This window comes from Myotis myotis, unplaced genomic scaffold (assembly GCF_014108235.1).
Source record: "Myotis myotis isolate mMyoMyo1 unplaced genomic scaffold, mMyoMyo1.p scaffold_m19_p_12, whole genome shotgun sequence".
In the NCBI taxonomy this organism is placed as follows: domain Eukaryota; kingdom Metazoa; phylum Chordata; class Mammalia; order Chiroptera; family Vespertilionidae; genus Myotis; species Myotis myotis.
Window position 1 is genome coordinate 18,917,604 of NW_023416316.1, and position 20,130 is coordinate 18,937,733.

Genomic DNA, 20,130 nt, shown 5'->3' on the forward strand with positions numbered 1-20,130 from the left:
TAGCAATGCTCAAAAAGTGGTACTTATAATCATTATTAATTTTAATGTCTTTATGATGACCATTATCATTATTTTAAATTATATTGAAAGTACTTGTTCACATGTTTCTTTCTTTGTCATTATATTTCCAAAACACATTTTACTTAAAGCAAATTGATTATGTTGACAGCACCTTCAAAGTTAGAACTGGAGCCAGAAGATATAAAGACGATGCCACACCGTTCCCAGCACATTTATTGAAGGACTTGCATTCAGTTCAAAAGTCCCAGGCTCAGAAGGGCTCCACGCTAGGTTTAATGCTCTTTTGGCACCATCTTGGAATTGTGAATAATTTTGTCTTTGAACATTTGTTTTGTAAAGTCTGATGAAACAGGGCAACAGACTGGTGAGCCAAAGAGATATGGGCAATGAGTGCGTCTGCCGTTCCTTGACACGCCTTCACATATAGTACCGGCCATGCCTCATGGGCACAAAATTCCAGTGGACACACAATGTGTGGGAGTTTAACGAGACTCAAACCCAGTGTACGGTCAGTGTGTCACTTCTGTGACAGAGTAAGCTGGGGGGTGGGGCGCTGACCCCGCTAAGAGGTCATGCTTTTTATTGCAACCAGAACATGTCTCCAGCCACCAAGCAGCCCTGCCATCTGTTTTAGCTAACCACTTTAACCACTCATCCAGCCTCCTTCTAGTCCATCCTTACTCATCAGACAGCCAAAGGTGGAGAATGTTGGTAGAATGTGCACATATCAAAAAAGTGAATTAAAAACGTTGAGTTCGTTTTGTGCAGCATTTATACTATTCTGATAAGAATGAAAGGTATAGCCCTAGCCGACTTGGCTCAGTGGATAAAGCATCAGCCTGCGGACTGAAGGGTCCCAGGTTCAATTCCTGGGTTGCAGGCTCGATCCCCAGTAGGGGGCATGCAGAAGGCAGCAGATCAATAATTCTCTCTCATCATTGATGTTTCTATCGCTCTCTCCTTCTCCCTTCCTCTCTGAAACAAATAAAGAAATATATTTTTTTTAAAAAAAAAATGAAACGTATAGTTGTGTCTACATTACAGGTCACAAATTTCGAATGCAACACATATTTGGAATGCTATTTTGGCAGTTCCACATAGGATTTTGTTGGCAGAATTCAGCAAATAGTTGTGAGTGCAGTGTCTCCCCGGGAGTCGGAGCAGGATTTTACTAGAAGGGCTCTTCCTTCTTCCTCCTCCCCACCCTTCTCTAGCTACCGCCTGTCTCAACAGCTGGCCGATGGCTTTTGCACAATCTAATCGGTGACAGGCGCCCAGGCCAACTTCTCCAGATAGTGACAGATTAATAACAATGTTGACTGGGGGGCCAGTATTTGGTAAAAGGCAACAGGGCTAATATGTCTCAATTGCCAGGAGCTCCAGAATGCTCAGGTTCTTTATTGACTTGCCTGCTGGTACATTTTTATAGCCTCGTTCTGCCCAATAGTGCTCTCCTTCAGGCGCAAGCCTATTCTGAAATACAACTTTTGAACTTCGGACTGCAATAAAATCACTCTGGGTCTTATGAGTTGATTTTTCTTTGTAAAAATTACTATGCTTCCCTTCCAAGGACGTAATTATAGCAAAGTCATTTTATATACATTAGAGCCAGTGTGCAAAAAATCCCCTCAGGCTGATAACCCATAGCCTGGAAAAGAACAAACCTAACCTTTAAGGCAGTTGTTTTTGAACGCAAGGCTGCACATTAGAAGGAACAGGGGAGCTTCACAAAGCAGAGGTGCCTGGCCTCACCTTAAGCAATTCTGAATCAATCGGTCTAGGGTACTTCCAGGGCACTGAGAGTAGAGGCAATTCTCCATGCAGCCCCAATTTTGGAACTGCTTAGAGCTACTGCTCTAAGATCTCATTTATTTAAATTCAGAGGCAAAAATCCAACCAGTTCAACCCGAACATCAGCCTTCATGTCAGTAGGAGCCCCAGCTATCTGACAGGCCTAGTGCTGGGCCCTGTGGGGAGGCAGAGCTGAGCGAGACAAACCCCAGCCCAGAGGGGTTTACAGGATGGACGGCAAGTGAGGACGTCAGCAAGCTAGTAGGAGAGAAGGGAGAGCGTTAGGAGAATATCTGGACCGGAGAGATAGCCAGGCCAGCCGGTGGGATGTCGGACATGTGTGTTGCCTCTGGAAGGGGACTTCCAGGACACTGTGCCGATGGTACAGCAAGAGCAAAAGAGACTACACAGCAGTGAGCACGCAGGACAGGGACAATGTCTTGTTTGACTTTGTGTCTAAGTGACCAGCACAATGCTGGCACACAGTAGGGGGTAATCAACACATCTTTGAAGAACAAATGAATGGCCTGATTCATGCATAAGATGCTTAAAGCACCAAAACCGAAAAGATTGGAAAGCCATGTCTGAACCTGCAGAGTTCCTGAGCAGAGTAGTTCCACCATCTGAGCTGTTCACCAGGAAATACATTTGCAATAGAGGCATGTGAGTCTGTGTTTGGAGAACAAGCCTGGAGGTGATGTGGGAAGCAAGAGCCCAAGAGGGGGCTAATATGGACCTGAACTAGGCCAAGGGGAGTGGGGATGAAGTGGAGAGTCATGCTAAGAGATTGTTCACTGATGTGCTTAGGAAGGAAGCTTGGGCTGTCAATACAAAATACCATAGACAAGATGGCCTAGACAACAGAAAGTTATTTCTCACAGTTCTGGAAGCTGGGAAATCCAATATCAAGGCACCTGTGGATTTAATTTCTGGTGGGAGCTCTCTTCTTGGCTTCCTGCTGTCTGGGGCCTCTTCTTATAAGGGCACTTATCCCATTATAAGGGCCCCACCCTCATGACCTCATCTAACCCTAACAACCTCCCGAAGGCCCCATCACCAAATATCATCCCATTGAGGGTCAGGGCCTCAGCATATAAATTTTGGGAGGACAGAAAGATTCGGTTGATAATTATGTCTCCCATTTTATAAATAAGAACACAGAAGCTTGGGAAAGTGAGGTGATTTGCCAAAGTCACCAAACGTGTAAGGTAAGGGTCAGAAGCTGGCCAACCTATCTCCCACAACCACCATTCTTTCTACTATAATTATTTCTAGCTAGTTATTCTGACATAGCAAGGGCCTCATCTTTAGAATGGACAGTAAAGATATGAAAAGTTGCCCAAGCTTACTAGTTATCTGGAAGTACTAATTAAAATGACAGCAAGATTTCATTTTTCACTCATCAGATTGGCAAAAATTAAAGACTAATAATATCTAGTGTGAGTGCGGGAGGGGGAAAGGCGTGCTCTTAAATACTGCTTGCAGGAACACACATCAGTGGACGGTTTCGACGGCAGTTTGGCAGTATCTATAAAAACTTGAAATGTGCCTTCTCTTTGATCAAGCAATTTAGGTTCCTGATACCTACCCCCGGGAAATACTCTCGCATGGGCACAAAGAGGCGTACACTGCATTTTCTGGGAGCAATGAGACATTGGGAGCACTGTATTTCCCCTTAGTAGGGGACAGTTGGAAGAACCTTGTGCATCCAAATCATGACATCTATGAAACCTTCCCAAAGAATGTGGCCAATCTGTACATTCTGACAGAATATTCTAGTCAGTCAAACAAGAAAACTGTGGAGTATCTATAGCATAATTCTATTTATGAGACCCCCAAAAGGCACCATAATGTCTATGCATATATAATATCATTACAAATAAATAAGGATACATACGCAAAAGGGAAAACAGAGCTTTTGTTCGGACAATGTGTTTTTGAGATTTCACACACATAGAATCTGCTCATGTTATTGTTTGTATAATCATAACAAATAAATACATAGATTGAAAAGTACTGAAAAGAAGGTGCTTTCCAACACAATATTTCCTTTTCTTTGCTTCTAAGAATAACCTCATGGGGTAGACAGGGTCGAATTATTGCCTCAACATCCTAAGTAAGAAGCCAGAGTCCGAGAGAAGGAACTTGTCTCGGTAACAGGAGGGTTAGTGGCGAAGTGAGGACTAGAATCTAGGTCTCTTGACTCCCCTGCCAGTGCTCTGTGGACTGTAGCCCCTGCTTCACTCAGCTCCCCACGCTTCCCGCCATCCTGCCCATGGTCAGAGAAAGCTATCAACTTGCTCTTTCAAGAGACCTTCCCCGCCTTGGAAGCTGTAAGGTTCCACACATTTGCTTCTCCCTCCCCTGTGGGGGCCAGCACCCTCCGAATCTCCACGGGAAACCTGCAGGTTCAGGGTTGCGAAGCCCTTGTCTGATGTTCTGTCCGATTTCCATCCAAATAAATCTCATTCTGCTGATGTCTGTAAAGTCTGACTTTATAGCAGAGAGCTCTCCTGGAACTCTGTCTTTAATAAAAGGGGAAAGAAGTGAAACTACTAATTTAGTTTCTTTAAAAGGCATGTATTTTCATGCACATTAAGTCCATCTGTTGGTGAAATGGATGCCTTTGCACAGCGTATAATTTGATAAAACCCAAAAGAACTCAGAGCTCCCAGCTTGAAGCAGAAATAGAGAAAGTGGCTGGGAACCTGACTAAAGTGGAGAAATCCACCAAACACTATTTTTAGAACTAAAAACTGATTTAAAAAAAAAATAGCCATTATGGAGAAAGATCCATGTCCCTAGTATCAGAGCCTCTCAGCCCATTTGAACCACCTCAGGACCGAGAGCCAAGGGCCCACTGTCCCTGTAGCTCATTCATTAGGGGCATCCTCTCCGCAGCCTGTGCAGTACCTGAGCTCCTCGCTCTGTCCTCACACCGTCCAGGGCTCCCCACCGGCTGCAGAGAGCTCCCCAACTGCCCATCATGCTCTGTTTGTTGGCACAAAGTGTTTAAAGTTTGAAATGTTGACAACATTGAAACTTTGGCATTTCACACTGAAAATCAGAAATTTCACAGAAAAAAATCAGAAGTCAGTATTCTTTTGTATCTCAAAAACTCAGAAGCTCTGGTCATGTTGGGTCCAAATTCCTGCACAGTATTAGAGAGCCGATGCCGAGTCATGACGGCTTTCGCTTCTGGGTTTGCCACAACCCCCACCGGTCCCTGCCCGGGCCCTGTACACACTTGAGGTTGCAACACCTGGTCTTGAGGATTAAAGTCTGAACTGTTCAGAAGGGCATTCAGGGTCCTTCACTATTGGCTTCTGGACAGCCTCTCCGTCTTCATCCCTCCCAGTTCTTTATCCATTTACTTAGTCAATAAACCTTCACTGACTGCTACTATGCGCCAGGCTGTGTGTGAGGTGGGTACAAAGATGAATAAAATGCATGTGTCAGTCAGGGTCCCAGCAGGTGGCACACACACACTCAGGACAATTCAAGCAGGATTGGTTGAATAGGAGGGGACCACAAGCATAGTACAGTACCCTGAGCCTAGAAACTTCTGGACTGCTGCTACCTGGAGGCCCGAGGGGAGAGGGTTATGGAGAGAAGCTATGACCTTCTGCTGGGAATGCAGCCACCTGCAGAGCAAGAGGGAGGGGAAAGGTCCCCTGCTCTCACTATCCTCTCTACTCCAGTCTTCTGAGGGGACTCCCTCGGTGGCCAGAGCCAGAAGCAAAGGGCAAGGAGGCCTCCTGAGGCAGTCCAGAGAGGTCAGCCTCCTGGGCAGAGAACAGGGCAGAGAGAGGGCAGAGGTCACCTCAGGTGCCAACAGAAGACCCTGAGCCAACCCTGCTCTGTCCTTCGAGGTACTCACAGGTCAGTGAGGAGAAAGGCAAGGTCCACAGACAATGCCAGTGCAGTGGGGGCGGTGCTGTGTCAGTGAGAATCCCGGCAGGCAATCAGACCTCAGAGGAGACAACCACCCAGGGAGGCAGTGAGGAAGCTTCCCAGGAAACTCTGAGCTCAAAGTTGAACACAAATGATTGTAGAACCAGGAGTGAGCCAGAGGGAGAGGCAGAATGTTCTAGGCAAGGGAGCACCCCATCGCTCAGCTTCATGGACACCATATGCTCACCCCCTGGGTCACTCAAGTTCACAAACATCTCTTGTTCTTTTGCAACTACATGCATAGACCCTTCCTCTGTGGGAAGAGCCTTACCCACCACCCTTTGGGGGAAATTATCTCATCCCCATCTTCTCCAAGCAATTCCACTTCTGTATGGACCAACAGAAAGGTGAACATGCAGTCACCAAAAGATGCCCCTTAAAATGCTCACAACAAACGCCCACACAGCGTGATGCATGGTAACCAAATGTGTACCGACAGAGAATGGGTCAGTGAATTATGATGTGGCCACAGGATAGAACGCCGCACAACAATGAGAATGTATGACCTACAAATACGTACAAAAGTATGAAAGAATATCACAAATATAATATTGCGTGAAAGAAACCAGGCATGAAAGAGTAGCTCCCATAAGATTCCATTGATAAGAAGTTCAAGAACAGGCAAAATCAATCTAGGGTGTTAGAATTCAGGGAAGGAGTTACCCCTGAGGGGAGTGGTAGTTACTGCAAGGCAGCGCGAGTCAGAGAGGTTCTGTGTTGCGAGCGATGCCCTGTTTCAGGAGCTGAGAGTTGGTTGTAAGGTCCATGAAAATGGATTGAGCTATACATTTATGATATGTTTACTATTCTTTATGTTATATGTTAAGTCCCCTTCTCTGGCCAGCCTCCCAGGTCATTGAATCACAAGGGCCTCATATCTAAAGAGCTTAGAAAACCCTTCCGTACCACTCACCCAAACATCTGAAAACCACTGAGGAAAGAGCAATGACTCGGGAGCCCCAGATGTGTGGTGATTTCCCTGGCAATCCTGGACAAGCCCTGTCCACTCTCTCAGCTCCATCTGCTGCTTTAACATGATGCAGGGGAGCAGGTGTCTTCTAGTTCCTTCCAGTGAGCGGATGTTTTACAGGCATCAGAGGCCCACGGTTCCTCCAGCATTCTCTGAACCTCCTTGCCAATCCTGGACAGCCTCTGCTCATGGGACAATCCGAACTGGCTGCAAGTCTCAGCTGAGCGGCTCCCAACTCTCTCGTCAAGGAGGGACCCTGTCACTAGCTTTCCCCCATGAGCTCCACATAAGAAAGAGGATGCAATTCTTTTAAAAAATATTTATTGTGTAATGGTCCATTTGTTTTAATCAAGATATTTACATATAGCTGCCAACCTGACCTGGCAGCTAGCATGAGATAACCAGTATCTCTCCAATGGGTTATGTAATTTCTGCTCCAGGCAGAGTGATATGATCACTTCGTTCTCCTGGGAAGATTCACAGCAGGTGCTCCATGTAGGATTTCTATGCTTCATTTTATGAAACAGAAATTTACTCCGGAGCCCTTATTTCTTTTTCTCAAACCGCTCAGAATGGCACCCCTAGGCCCAGGCCAGTGTATTAGCATTAGTTCCTCATCCACATACTGAAGAGACTTCGGGTTTTGTCTTCAGATATTTCTCGGTACTATTTTCTCGACTTCTTTTCAATAATGATCTCAGAACCAGGTGGCCTTTGCGATGCTACGCAAGCCAAGTGAAATGAAACCCAATACAGGCTGCCATTTATGCTATAACCTCTTGTATGTGCTGCCACCTTCCTAGGCACCTCCTATGGCAGGGGTAGGGACCCCTTTTTCTTCCAAGGGCCATTTGGATATTTATAACATCATTCGAAGGCCATACAGAATTATCAATGTAAAAATTAGCCTGCTATATTTGGCCAAACATTTAATGAACTCAGCCCTAATGCCTTGGCAGGGCCAGACCAAATGATTCTTGGGCCTCATGCGGCCCGTTCCCCACCCCTGTCCTATGGGTTTGTATGGGCTATGGAGTCAGACAGCATGGGTTCAGGTCTCACCTCTGATCCTTATTGGTTCAGTGACATTGGGTGATCAGGTACCTCACCTCTGAGTCCCCATTTCCTTATCTGTAGAATGGGACTCTGACATAGTTAGGTCAATGAGTTATTGGGAGGATAAAATGCATTTATCCGTGCAAGCTCATGGCCTAGTGCTTGGCACAGAGGAATAGCTCAAAGCCATTAATAGTAATTCCACTTTCCTCAAAACTCTTTCAAAAAAGCACCATTATCCCCCTTTTGTAGAAGAAAATCTGAGGCTCAGAGACTTACCCAAGATCACACAAATGATTGAATGACAGACACAGGATTTTTAAACTGGGTTGTTCTGGACACCAAATCCTGACCTCTTTCCACGAGTCAGTCCTTCTGATGTTGTGGCAGAAAGCCTCACTAGTTGCTTCAATTTCCTTAGAACCATAGATTTCTTTGGAGAGAAAGGATATTTTAATTATTTAATTTAATCATGTGAAAGAAAGAAAGAAAATTACTAGGTTAGATTTTTGTCCTTGTCATAAAAACTCAATTTTTCTCAAGTTCATATTTTCATGGACCCATCCATTCAAGATTGTCAGCCTTAGATTTGTGACTGCTGCCAATCTTGTTTCAGGCATTAGCAGAGAGAGCCCTGGCCAAGCTGTGTGACCTTGGACACCTCGGCTCCCTCTCAAGTGGGCCTCAGTTTCCCCTTACGTAGAACAGGGGCGTGGGTGGAGCTCCCCGGGCCCTGCAGCCTTGACTTGGGAGCCTCTCTCCTGATGTCATCCCAGGGCTTGTCACACACGTGAGCAGCTGGGCTTCAAATGTTTGGTTCCTGCCCTGTCTTCCTGGACTGTGTCAGAGAGGAACGGAAAAAAAAGAGAAAAAAAGAACCCAACATCTGTTTTCACACCAGGGCTGGGAACTCATTCCTGAAACATTTTTCATTTCGTCATGAGTAACAGTTCCGCCCTTTGCTCCCTGGCCTCCTTGGCGCCCCGTGATAAGACAGAACGAACGTGCCGACGGGCACTTCCAGGAACAGGAGTCCTCCCTGGCAGGTGCCAGAGGCAGTGCCCGAGAGGACTTCCCAGGCTAGCCCGCCAAGCCACTGTCCTTGGGGCTCTCTTCCCACCAGTACCTCCCTCGGGCCCCTGCAGGCATATTGGTCACTGGCACGGCCACCAATCAAACATCCTTCTCCCTGACTTCCAGGTTCCTGGGCCACTTGAAGGAGAAGAACCTCCCCCACCCCACCCTTCTAGCTTTTGAATCTCCGGGCCTGGGAAGAGCTAAGCACACCCTCAATCCCTCCGATGGCTCTGGGGAGGCTCTGCCACTCCCTCCCAGCATGACCTTGAGCCAATATTTAAAGAACCCTCACTACTCTGTACTGGGCATTATCCTAGTTACTTTTTATAGGAATCAACTCATATTTAAACCACTCAACAACCTTACATCTTGTGTGATTAGTTTCATTATTCCCTATTTCACAGATGAGGAAACTAAGCCACCCAGAGTTTATATATTTCACCAAAGACCAGACATATCCTGGATTCGAACCCAGACCCTCAGGCTCCCGGGGGGCTCCCGGTTACCACCAGGCCAGCAGTCCTCAAACTTTGTGGTCTCAGGACTCCTTCACAGTTTTCAAAATTATTGAGGATCCCAACAGCTTTCTGTTTCTGTGGTTCCTGTCAATCACCATAATTAGACATTAAAATGGAGAGATTTCTGAAGCTTGAGAACATGGCACACATGTCCCATTAGTCACCAGAGCAATTAGACATCATCACCCATCGAGCAGCCTCCAAAAGACACTCCCCATCACCCATGAGACCAAAGCAAGTGACAAAAGCAAGTGACAGCTTAGTGTTATTACAAAAATAGTTTTAACCACATGGACACCTGAAAGGCTGTCCAGGACTCTGAGGGATGCCCAGACCAAACTCAGGCACTGCCCTGCCTCCATTAGCTTGCCAGAACATGTGTCTAAGATTTCCGCCCCCCCGCCCCCTCTCCCAGGTATTCATGCAGTGAGTAAATGCGTACTGAGCACCAACGTTGTAGGAGGCACCATGCTAGGCACTGGGACACAGCAGGGGTGAACAAACACACCCTACCCTATAAAGCTTCCAGTCCATTCAGAAAAAAAAATAAAACCCTTCCAGCCCTGGCCAGGTGGCTCAGTTTCGGGGAGCGCCGTCCCGTACACCAAAGGGTCGAAGGTTCCATTCCCAGTCAAGGCACATACCTAGGTTGCAGTTCGATCCCCAGGAGGCAACAAATCGATATTTCTTTCTCACATCAATGTTTCTGTCTTTCTCCCTTCCTATCACTCTAAAATCAATAAACATATCCTTGGGTGAGGATAAAAAAATTTCTTCCAATAAGTAATTTGAAATTATGAAAATTATTAGGAAAGAAAAAATGGGCCACAACGGGAGCTTAAATCAGAGGCGAGGTGTAGTTAGCGGGGCCAGGGGAGGTTTCCTGAGGACTTTGAAAACTGCGACTCTGCTTTGCAAGAAGGAGCTGTTGGCAGGCGCCTGGTGAGGGTTTGGGCTCTGGCATAGCCTCCGCTCTTCCGGCTCCTTCTGTTCCCAAAAGCACCCAGTTAAACCTTTTCAGGCCAAAGATTTTCACCCCTGGGCTCCTCGCTCCTGAGCTCAGAAACCCTTCCCTCCCAGGGGTCGGTACCAACACAGCTGGTCCAAGGCCACGCGCAGCAGCAGACACTGGTGGCTAGGAGAGAGGAGGCAGCTCAGCGAGGAAAAAGAACATTGCATGTTGAACTCCATACTTAAATATAGGCCATTTCAATGAAAGTCTATAATTCAAAATAGTCTTTGAAAGATGCATGGTGTATTTTTTGTGTGTGTGTCCTTTTTCTAAACGCAGAGCCACAAATGCCAAAAAGCAGCTGTAATTTCTTCAGGACAAAAGTCTCAGTGATTCAGAACTCGTCTTTGCTCATCTCATTCCTCTTTTAAAGATGCCTGCAATTTGGAAACATAAGAGGTTTCCAAACCTTCTTACGAGGTTCCTTGGAGTATTTGGTAGAAGGCACATCAGGCCGGGAGTAGAGCCCAGGTCTCATCACAGGTAAATTCACTGTGGGCTTTCGAACAAGTTTCTTCTCTGGTTTGGGACACAGTTTTGACATCTCTGGGATGGGTGGGGTTGGTTAGGGCACCTCTGGGGGCAGAGTGCCAGTTGCCGGTTTGATTCCTGATCAGGGCACGTGCCTGGATTTCAGGCTCAATCTCTGGTAGCGGGTGTGCAGCAGGCAGCTGATCCATGTTTCCCTCTCACCTCTCTCCCCATCTCTCTCTTTTTCTCTAAACTAATAAAAACTTAAAAATATTTTAAAATAAATAAGTAAAAATTAATGGTAGCTCCCTTCTCTGTGGAAAAGGGCCGCATAGGAGAAGTCATAAGCCTAAAGGAAGCGCTAGGATGGAAAAGGTAGACCAGAAGGTCAGGGTGGGCAGGAATCCCCTGAGCCCTGTAGCCAAGATGACAGTGGGAATGGGGAAGACAGAGAGGCAATAAGGATGACCAGGAGGCAGTGACAGGGAGCACAGCGTCTCCCAACCCTTTGACTATATCAATATTTCACAAACAGTGCAGGGCACCTATGGAGGATGATTTCAGGAGTCAGAAAGCCTAAGAGAAAATGCTTCACAAAAAGGGCAATCACTTTTCAATTCTCCTTTATCCTTGGGATTCCATGTCGAAGAGAGACGCCCGTGCCGGTGCCTGGTGTCCTCCCCAGCCCTCTGGGCTCGCTGCTTTCTCCGTCACTGAGAACTGGCCTTCAGCAAGCAAGAGGAGCTAGAATTTAATTTCATTCTTTCATTAGCCCTGTGCATGTGCCTTGGTTAATTTCTACTTTAGTAAGTAACTATTTTTCTTTCCCTTTATCGTAATGATATAAAACTTCCTTTGTACATAAATGCATTTCAGTTTTTAAAAGTGAGTTATTAAAACACACACACACACACACACACACACACACACACACACACACACCATAGCAGATATTACAGGAAGCACAAAGCTACGGCAGCAATGATGGCCAGGTCACCCACGTTACAGAACTCTGAGTGCTTTCCTCCCTGGTCTAGGCACAGCCCCCACTGGTTGTCTGTGGTCACGGGATGCTCTCACTGTCCTGCGTTCCCCTAGTGCCCACGCTCCTTGGGCACTGAAGTTGTACTCAGCAGACTCTGGACCAGGAGTAGAGAGGTCCAGGTTGCTTGGGAATGTTGTCCTGCCACAGAGAGAAGAACAACAGGTTCCCCTCCAGGGATAACCCTCTGTCTTGCAAGGGGAGGGCCCTGGCAGAGGTGTGCAGAAGAAATCACCATAATCATGTGTTCTGGGTGGTGTAGGACTTTACAAGGGGCTTCCTTGCATCCGAGCCCAGGAATCCTCCCCACACACCTCCAGTGTAGGTGTTATTTTACAAGTAAGGAAACAGAAACGCGGAAATGACGTAAGAAGTCACATACCTGGAAAGAGATGGAATGAGGGCTTTAAATCTGCATCTTTTGTCACCAACGTTCATGCTCATTCAGCTACAAATGACGCAGAAGGAGGTTTGGAAATAAATCAGGAAGATGAACCTGGTATTTTTATGGTGATAACTATACTGTTCTATGAGTACACTATCTAAATAGTCCCTCAATTTGGAACACGTATCTTGTACCCAGTAAATGAAAAAAACCTTGGTGCTACATTTCTGTATACATCTATAACATGTTTATAAGTAACGTTCTAAAAGTTTAACTGCGGTGTCAAAACTCTAAACACATCATTGAGGCTCTTGACATACTGACCCATGTTGCCAAAATGCCCTTCAGAGAGGTTGCACCAACCAACCCATCTGATCCTGGTGTAAAGTGGGTGCCCATTCTCTCACACTTACCCTGACCCTGAGTATTTTCTTTAAATTTCTTACAATAAGAGAGAAATGACACTCCGGTGCTTGGATTAGCGTTTCTTTGATTATTCGTGAAGTTAAGCGCCTTCCCATTTATATCTGGAAACTTTAAGCTCAAGTCCATTGTTGGCTTTTTCAATATGGTATACATTCATGATTCGGGATAAGGGGGAGGATCCCAGAAGCTCTCTGGGCCCCAGTTTTCCTAACTGTGCAACGAGTTTGGGAGAAAATGCTCTCAAGATCCCCTCAACTCTAATCTGAACTGGGACAGAGGCAGTGCCGATGCTGCTGAGGGCCTGGGGACACTTCCCACTTAGCCCAGTAAAGGTGGTCCTGGGTGCCCAGAGGGGCCACCTCTGCCTGATCAGCACCGAGCGCTGCTTCCCCACAGGGACAGCCCACCCAGGATCATTCACGGAGGCAGGGACTGTCTTTTGCATCTGTGTTAAACAAAATTAGTTATAATTTAAGAAGCGATTTTTGTTCTTGTTTACCTTCCTGTTTAATTACTCCTCCGTCTCCTTGCATCCCTGCCAATGCCACCAGCGCCCCTATGCTTGGAAAACAGACTTGCGGAAGGTGGACTTGCCATGGTACCTTCACCGTCTCCATGACAACCAGAGGTGATGCTCCTGACATGTTTACAAAGGAACATATTATCCCCAGCTAAGAAGAGAACCACAAAGCTATAACAGAAACTTTATAGCTGTCTTTACAAAAAAATAAATAAATAAATAACTGGAAAGATTAATTTCTGACTATAGGCTTCCTTTAATGATGATTATTAAGCTAGAACAAATGCATACTTTTATCTTGGGTGGGTGTCCAGTTAAGATGAATTTTGTTTAGTTGAAATGCAGGAAGTTGAAATTCCTCCAAACTGATCATTGCTTGAAAATGAACATGTGAGCCTGGATAATGAGGAAAGGAGTGGATGTGCATATCTTAACGCCCTGGGGAGGCTCAGATAACATGTTTTATTTCACATCTTCCAGGAAAAAAAAAGGAGTTGTACATTTTAGCCTTAGCCTCCCTCTATGTCCCCATCCCATCCTTTCAGCCCACACGTCACCCTCATGATGGGCAAAGAATGTGACCTACACATGGGGCTGATTTGGGAGTCACGGAAAACGGTAGGCCTGGAACTCAGCACCTCCTGTCCCTTTGCCTCCCACGGTTCAACTGTTACCTTCACAGACACGGGATCGGGGCAGGAGAGGAGACGTTGGCATCCCGGGCACGTCTGTGTAGGCCTTTCAGAGAGAGATGATGGAGATACACGCGTGAGCCCCAAGTTCATGCCAGCTGGGCACCTCCGGAGTGTGAAGAGCTCATCACTACCATTGAAAACACTGGGGCCATCAGATGAAAGCTGCAAATTTAGAATCCCTCCCAGAAACCGTCTCAATAACTGACTGGTGAACAAGATGGTAGACAAAGAAGGAGAGGGAAAGGGAACGAGATGATCTTCTTTAAGAACTAAAGAGCCCTCCATAACTTTTCCCCCTCGTCTCCGATTCCAGCTCCGCGGGAGTCACCCGCTGTTACCTTGGGGAAGTGACTTGGCCTTTCCCGGGTGACTTCTGCTGTAAAGGGTATTAATAACACTCATCATGAAGCGGGTAGGCTTAACACAGCACCCGCATACAGTAGGAGCTCAGTAAATGGTAGCTCCCAGCCCTGGCCTGGTGGCTCAGTTGGTTAGGCGGCGTACCCATACACAGTTGCCGGTTTGATTCCTGATCAGGGCACGTGCCTGGATTTCAGGCTCAATCTCTGGTAGCGGGTGTGCAGCAGGCAGCTGATCCATGTTTCCCTCCCACCTCTCTCTCCATCTCTCTCTTTTTCTCTAAATCAATAAAAACTTAAAAATATTTTAAAATAAATAAGTAAAAATTAATGGTAGCTCCCTTCTCTGTGGAAAAGGGCCGCATAGGAGAAGTCATGAGGCTAAAGGAAGCGCTAGGATGGAAAAGGTAGACCAGAAGGTCAGGGTGGGCAGGAATCCCCTGAGCCCTGTAGCCAAGCTGACAGTGGGAATGGGGAAGACAGAGAGGCAATAAGGATGACGAGGAGGCAGTGACAGGGAGCACAGCGTCTCTCACTCCCAGCATCCAAGCTTGGAAGGCTTTGCACTCTGCCCCCAGAGGTGCCCTGGCTCCAGGTGACCTCTGCTGCCCGTTGCACTCAGTGAGGTGGAGGAGTAGCCCAGTTGGCAGGAGGCGAGTTGAGAACGAGAGAGCAGCAGGCAGAACATTAGCCCCGGGGCCACAGCAAGTAAGAGGGAGGGCTCTGGAGTCAGACAGCCTGGATTCCAGTCTCTGCTCCCTGTTTTCTAAGTTCTGACCTCTGCAACCTCAGGCAAGTCAGTACACATCTCTGAACCTCAGTTGCCCCATCTCTAAAATGGGTATAATGATCATCCATATCTCAAAATATCATTGAGATAATAAAGTGGAATGAGATTATGTAGAGCACGGAGGAATGTGCCCTTTACTTAGCACGCAGTTAGAGGTTGCATTGTGGCCACCATTATCGCTGTTGTTATTGTTATTATTATTATTTTATCTTAAGGATTGTTAGAGAGCCCCTGTATGCAACTCTCTTCATGATGTTTGAAAAGTCTCTGACAGAGTCCTGCATGGTAGCCACTTAATGCAGCCAAACATCCAGGTTGGACCACTCAGGGGACCACTCTGAGCCTCAGTTTCCTCATCTGTAACCCGGTGTCTTTGGACACAGCAGAGGGCGGATTCCATGAGGCAGTGGTGGAAAGTGGCCAGCACTGGGCTCGGCACAGAGGAAGGCTGGAGAAATGGGAGTTCCCTTTCTTTTTCTGCTCCCCCTGGGAAAGAGCAGAAACCAAGGTTAAGGACCTGCTGGGCTTCTCTGGCCGCCTGGGGGAGGGAGAGCCGGTGGAGAGCAGGAAGGGGGCGGTGTGGGGGAAAGCAGGTCAGCTTAGTCCCCTCTGGGACCCAGCAATTTGGAAGCAGACTCCCTGTCTGCCGCTCGTCCAGCCCACCGCGGCCATTCCCAGAACAATGGCAGGATACAGGCCTGCGCTCACCAGCAACGGCGTACAAGTCTCCAGGCCAAGCTGGGTTGGCCTCGGCCAAGCAGAGCTTGTCCCTGGCACACAGAGGGCCAGCAGCCTCCACATCAAATGAGGGGACCCAGGTATAGCCTGGTAATGTTCATCTGCTGGCTCCCAGGGAGGCCCCAGTGTTAGCGTGAGAACTCTGGGAGTCCTGGAGACCTGGCAGAGAGATGGGAAAGAGGGCTCAGGGGTCCCTGGAACATTGGTTAGAGGGGCTTCACTCACAGACCTCCCTCTCTCACACTCTGGGCTAGTGTTCGGATTCCTACCCTTGACGCCATCCCCGATGACACTATAATAAGCTGCCATTTTTTAACTGAGCACCTACTGTGTGCCAAGCCTAATGTGAAGTACACTCAGTCCTCATTATCCCTGGATTCTGTATCTGCAAATTCACCTACTCGCTAAAATTTATGTGTAACCCCGGAATCAACACTGTGGCTTTTTTTCTCTCCCTCTCTTTCACTGTCATTCACAGACTTGCACAGACAAACGATGGGTAAATTTGTCACTAGGGTCACCATCATCATTTGTAATATAATTAGTTATTACGATTATTATAAATTCATGTCGTACATACTAAGACCCCATTTACTTTTTGCATAAAAGCTGTCCACAGTTCCCAATGCCTATGGAATAAAATCCCGTTCCCAAGCCTGGCTCCCACGCCTCTGGGTTACCTTCCTGGTTTGTCCTTTGCCCGTTCCCCGCTGTTCCCTGATCGTGCCCACATCTCCATCTCCTTTCACGGCCCTGTGCCCAGCCTGCCCCTTGCTTTCCCCTCAGTCGAGTTCACATGCCCATCTTTGCAAACCCAGCAAGATGACCTTGACTCTCCCAGGCTCACTCAGCCTTTTCCTTCTCTGGCTCCAAAGTGCTGTGCATGTGCCTCTGTATACTGCCGGTCACGCTACATCCTGTGATTTCATCAGACAGTGAGCTTGAGCTCACCTCTGAGTTCCAGGACTTGGTGCAGATAGGGTCTCGATGAGTCATGCTGAAGGAATCCATAACCACTATGCATAACAGCAACTTTTCCTACAGGGCCCCTTAACATTTGCAAAGTATAGGCAGCCGATGCAGGCGAGTCTGGAGTGAAGACATTGGGCAAAAGGCAGCGAGGACCAGCGGGTGGCCTACAGGCGCGGGCAGTGCAGAACTGGCCATCCTCTTCCCGTAGACTGTCAGGCTCCGGAGAGCGGCCGCTGGAGCCCTCGGCTCAGCACTTCCCCATTCGCTACTGCCTCTCTCGGTGCTCCTCTTCCCCGAAGCCTGCTTCCATATTTTCAGGTCTTTGAATGTTGCAGCCAAACCACTGCTGTGCTTCTGAAAGCAGAACCACACACCACCGGCCACCGCTCCTCGCTGACTTCCTGCTCCCGGGGCTCCAATCCCGGCCTCCCGCCCCTTCCTCCGCTCTGCACACCCTTGTGGGGGCAGCCTCATCCACCCCATGCACATGGGCCCTGCACGCCGCCCCGGCTCCTCCTGCTCCTGCACCATCCATCCTCCTCCAGCCTCCTCCATCTCCCTCCATCCCCCTCTACCCCCTTCCATCCCCCTCCAGCCAGGCACCCTGGGACCTCTGCCCTGCTCCTCAACACTCTCATTCTTGAAGCACTTCCCCATTTGAATTCTTTATGTCCCTCCTCCCTTTATTCCGGGGAAGCCTGGTCCAAAGTGTGACTTTTGTGGGTCAAAGGCCAGGATTAAAAATAGGAAGGAGTTACCATTTCTGTCACCCCACTTCCTTAGCCAGGAAGAGGCCACAAAGGTAGCACGTGCCCTGGCCAAGCGAAGAGGCTGCTAGAATTGCTGCACCAGCCAGGCCCCCGGGGGGAGGTGGTCAGGGAAAACCGAGGCCCCGCAATGGGCTCGGGAGTGGGTTCTGGTTCCTCATGAAATGGAAGGTATAGTAACTATGCCCATTCTATAGATGATTGCTCTCAGGTTTGAATCTAATTGAAATTGACAGATGCAAGACTGCATGAGGGACAAGCCACCTACAACCTGTGAGGCCAAGTTTCTCCTAAAACTGAGAAAGACCAGATCTTCCACTTGGGGTGACCAAGAGAATAAAGTGAGATAATATTTAAAGTGACGAGTGCAGCAGGTAACACATAGACATCTCGCCAAAGAAAGCCAATGACCTTCCCCTTTAAAACTGCTGTTGCTTCTTTCCGTGGAGGGCCCGATAGGAGGCTTTCAGGCTCCTTCGAGCTGCCCTCGCTGGAATGCACTTAGTACCTCAGGGCGCTGCCATCAGAGGCCGCACACAGCCTGCCGCCCGGCCAGCTGGGTGGTGGTAGGTGGCACTGAGCCAGCGTCCTCAGCAACCTCGGGAGCTGCTGAGACAGGGTGACTTTGATGTGGAGCCAAAGGAAGACGTGTTGTAATTATCTAAATTATGTGAGGCCCCCACAAAACTCAAAGAACTACAGGTCGCTTGCAAATTTTAAATTCCCTGCTGCTGGCCATCACACCAGCTGAGTTCTTGGTTCCTCATCCAGTCCCCGTCCTGCAGTCTCACACCCTGGGGCCTTTGCACACACTGGAGTCCCTGCCTGGAATTGCCTCTCCTCCCCTCCCCTCTGTAGCTGTCGGAAAATTTCCCCTCAGCCCCATGGCCCTTCTGCCAGGAAGCCACCTCTGCCCACCCCTCCACAGTGCTCTGTGCACGTGGCACGTATCCCTCTCTGCTATAATCCCCCACGTGTGTGCCTGGGTCCCCAGCAATGTGTGGGCCCATCGAAGGCAGTGAGCAAGCTTCGCCCCTCTCCGTGCCTGGGCTCCCTCGGTGCCTGACACAGAGAGGACCTCAAGACGTGTTTGTTGAAATGCACTCCAACAACCATGTAGTGGAGGGAGCCAACGTTTTAAAATCTAAAAGAGCTCTTTTTGAATTCTAGCTGTTCAACAAAATAGCCCATGCCATTGGTTTGAGTTGGTTAGCCTCTCTTGCACCCCAGTTTCCATTTTGTGAAATAGAACGATGAGATGAGTCTCAGAGAATTGTTTAAAGGGAACACACACACACACTCCAGTGGGGCCAGGTTTCCACAGTTGGAGAGAAATGGAGAGTGAGCCATTTACACCAACATGCCAGCTCAAAGCAAGATGGCCCGTCGCCACCACTCAGGGGCATTGACCTTGATGTCTTGATCTCAGCCTCTTCTACACACAGGCCTTAAGTCCTGGGAACAGTCAGACCAGACTACACGGGGCCTCCTGAGCATCCCTCCCATGGACAGAGCATGCCTTGACTCCTGGCCAAGGTCAGAGACTTTCACACAGACCTTGGGCAGGTCTTACATCCCCTATGCAGGTAAAAGTGTGCAGAGACACCAGAAGTGACATACCCAGTGGGCCCTCTCTTGGGCAAAAACGGACAGAATCCCCAACTCCTAGATTCTGGCTGTCATATTAAGAAACAGAAGGTCAGCCCTAGCGGGTTTGGCTCAGTGGATAGAGCGTTGGCCTGAAGACTCAAGGGTTCCGGGTTCGATTCCGGTCAAGGGCATGTACCTTGGTTGTGGGCACATCCCCACTAGGGAGTGTGCAGGAGGCAGCTGATCAATGTTTCTCTCTCATTGATGTCTCTAACTCTCTATCCCTCTCCCTTCCTCTCTGTAAAAAAATCAAAAAATGTATTTTAAAGAAAAAAGAAACAGAAGGTCACCTGGGAATCTCAAAAACAGGGCTTGTTTTCCCAGAACACAAGCCTATATGGCAGGCCAGGAGCCTTTTCCTGTCCTTCAGATTTGCACCGGGGGTTGGGTATTAGTCAGGAAGGACTGGGAGACACCCCAGTAACAAACATCTCGGTGGCTTGTAATCACAAAGCTTCCTTGCTCGCAGCCCCAGGGCTATGAGTTTTGAAGACTCTAGGGCAGCTGCCCTCCCTGTGATGGCTCTGAATGACAACCCTACACCCATACATGCTTCCACGTGAGTGTGGCCGAGGAAGAGCCAGGGGCAGGGGCTGACTCAGCAGCGACACACCCACCAGGACTTGGATGTGCCTGCGAACTTTGTGTCTGCTCACCCACTTAGACTGTCACCTCCTTCAGAAATGGAGCCCGTACCTCTTTTTTCACTGCTGTGCCTGCTTCAGAGTAGACATACTACAAGTCTTTGTGGTGTAAATGAACATGAGAACTGATTCACTTACTCATTTATTCCTTAGCTAGCACCCTGCGTGTGTCATCTGTACCAGGCTCTGGAATGAGGGATGGGGACACAACTGGAAGCAAGGCTCAGCCTCTCCCCTCAGTGAGCTCCCCATCTAGGGCAGAAGTCAATGGA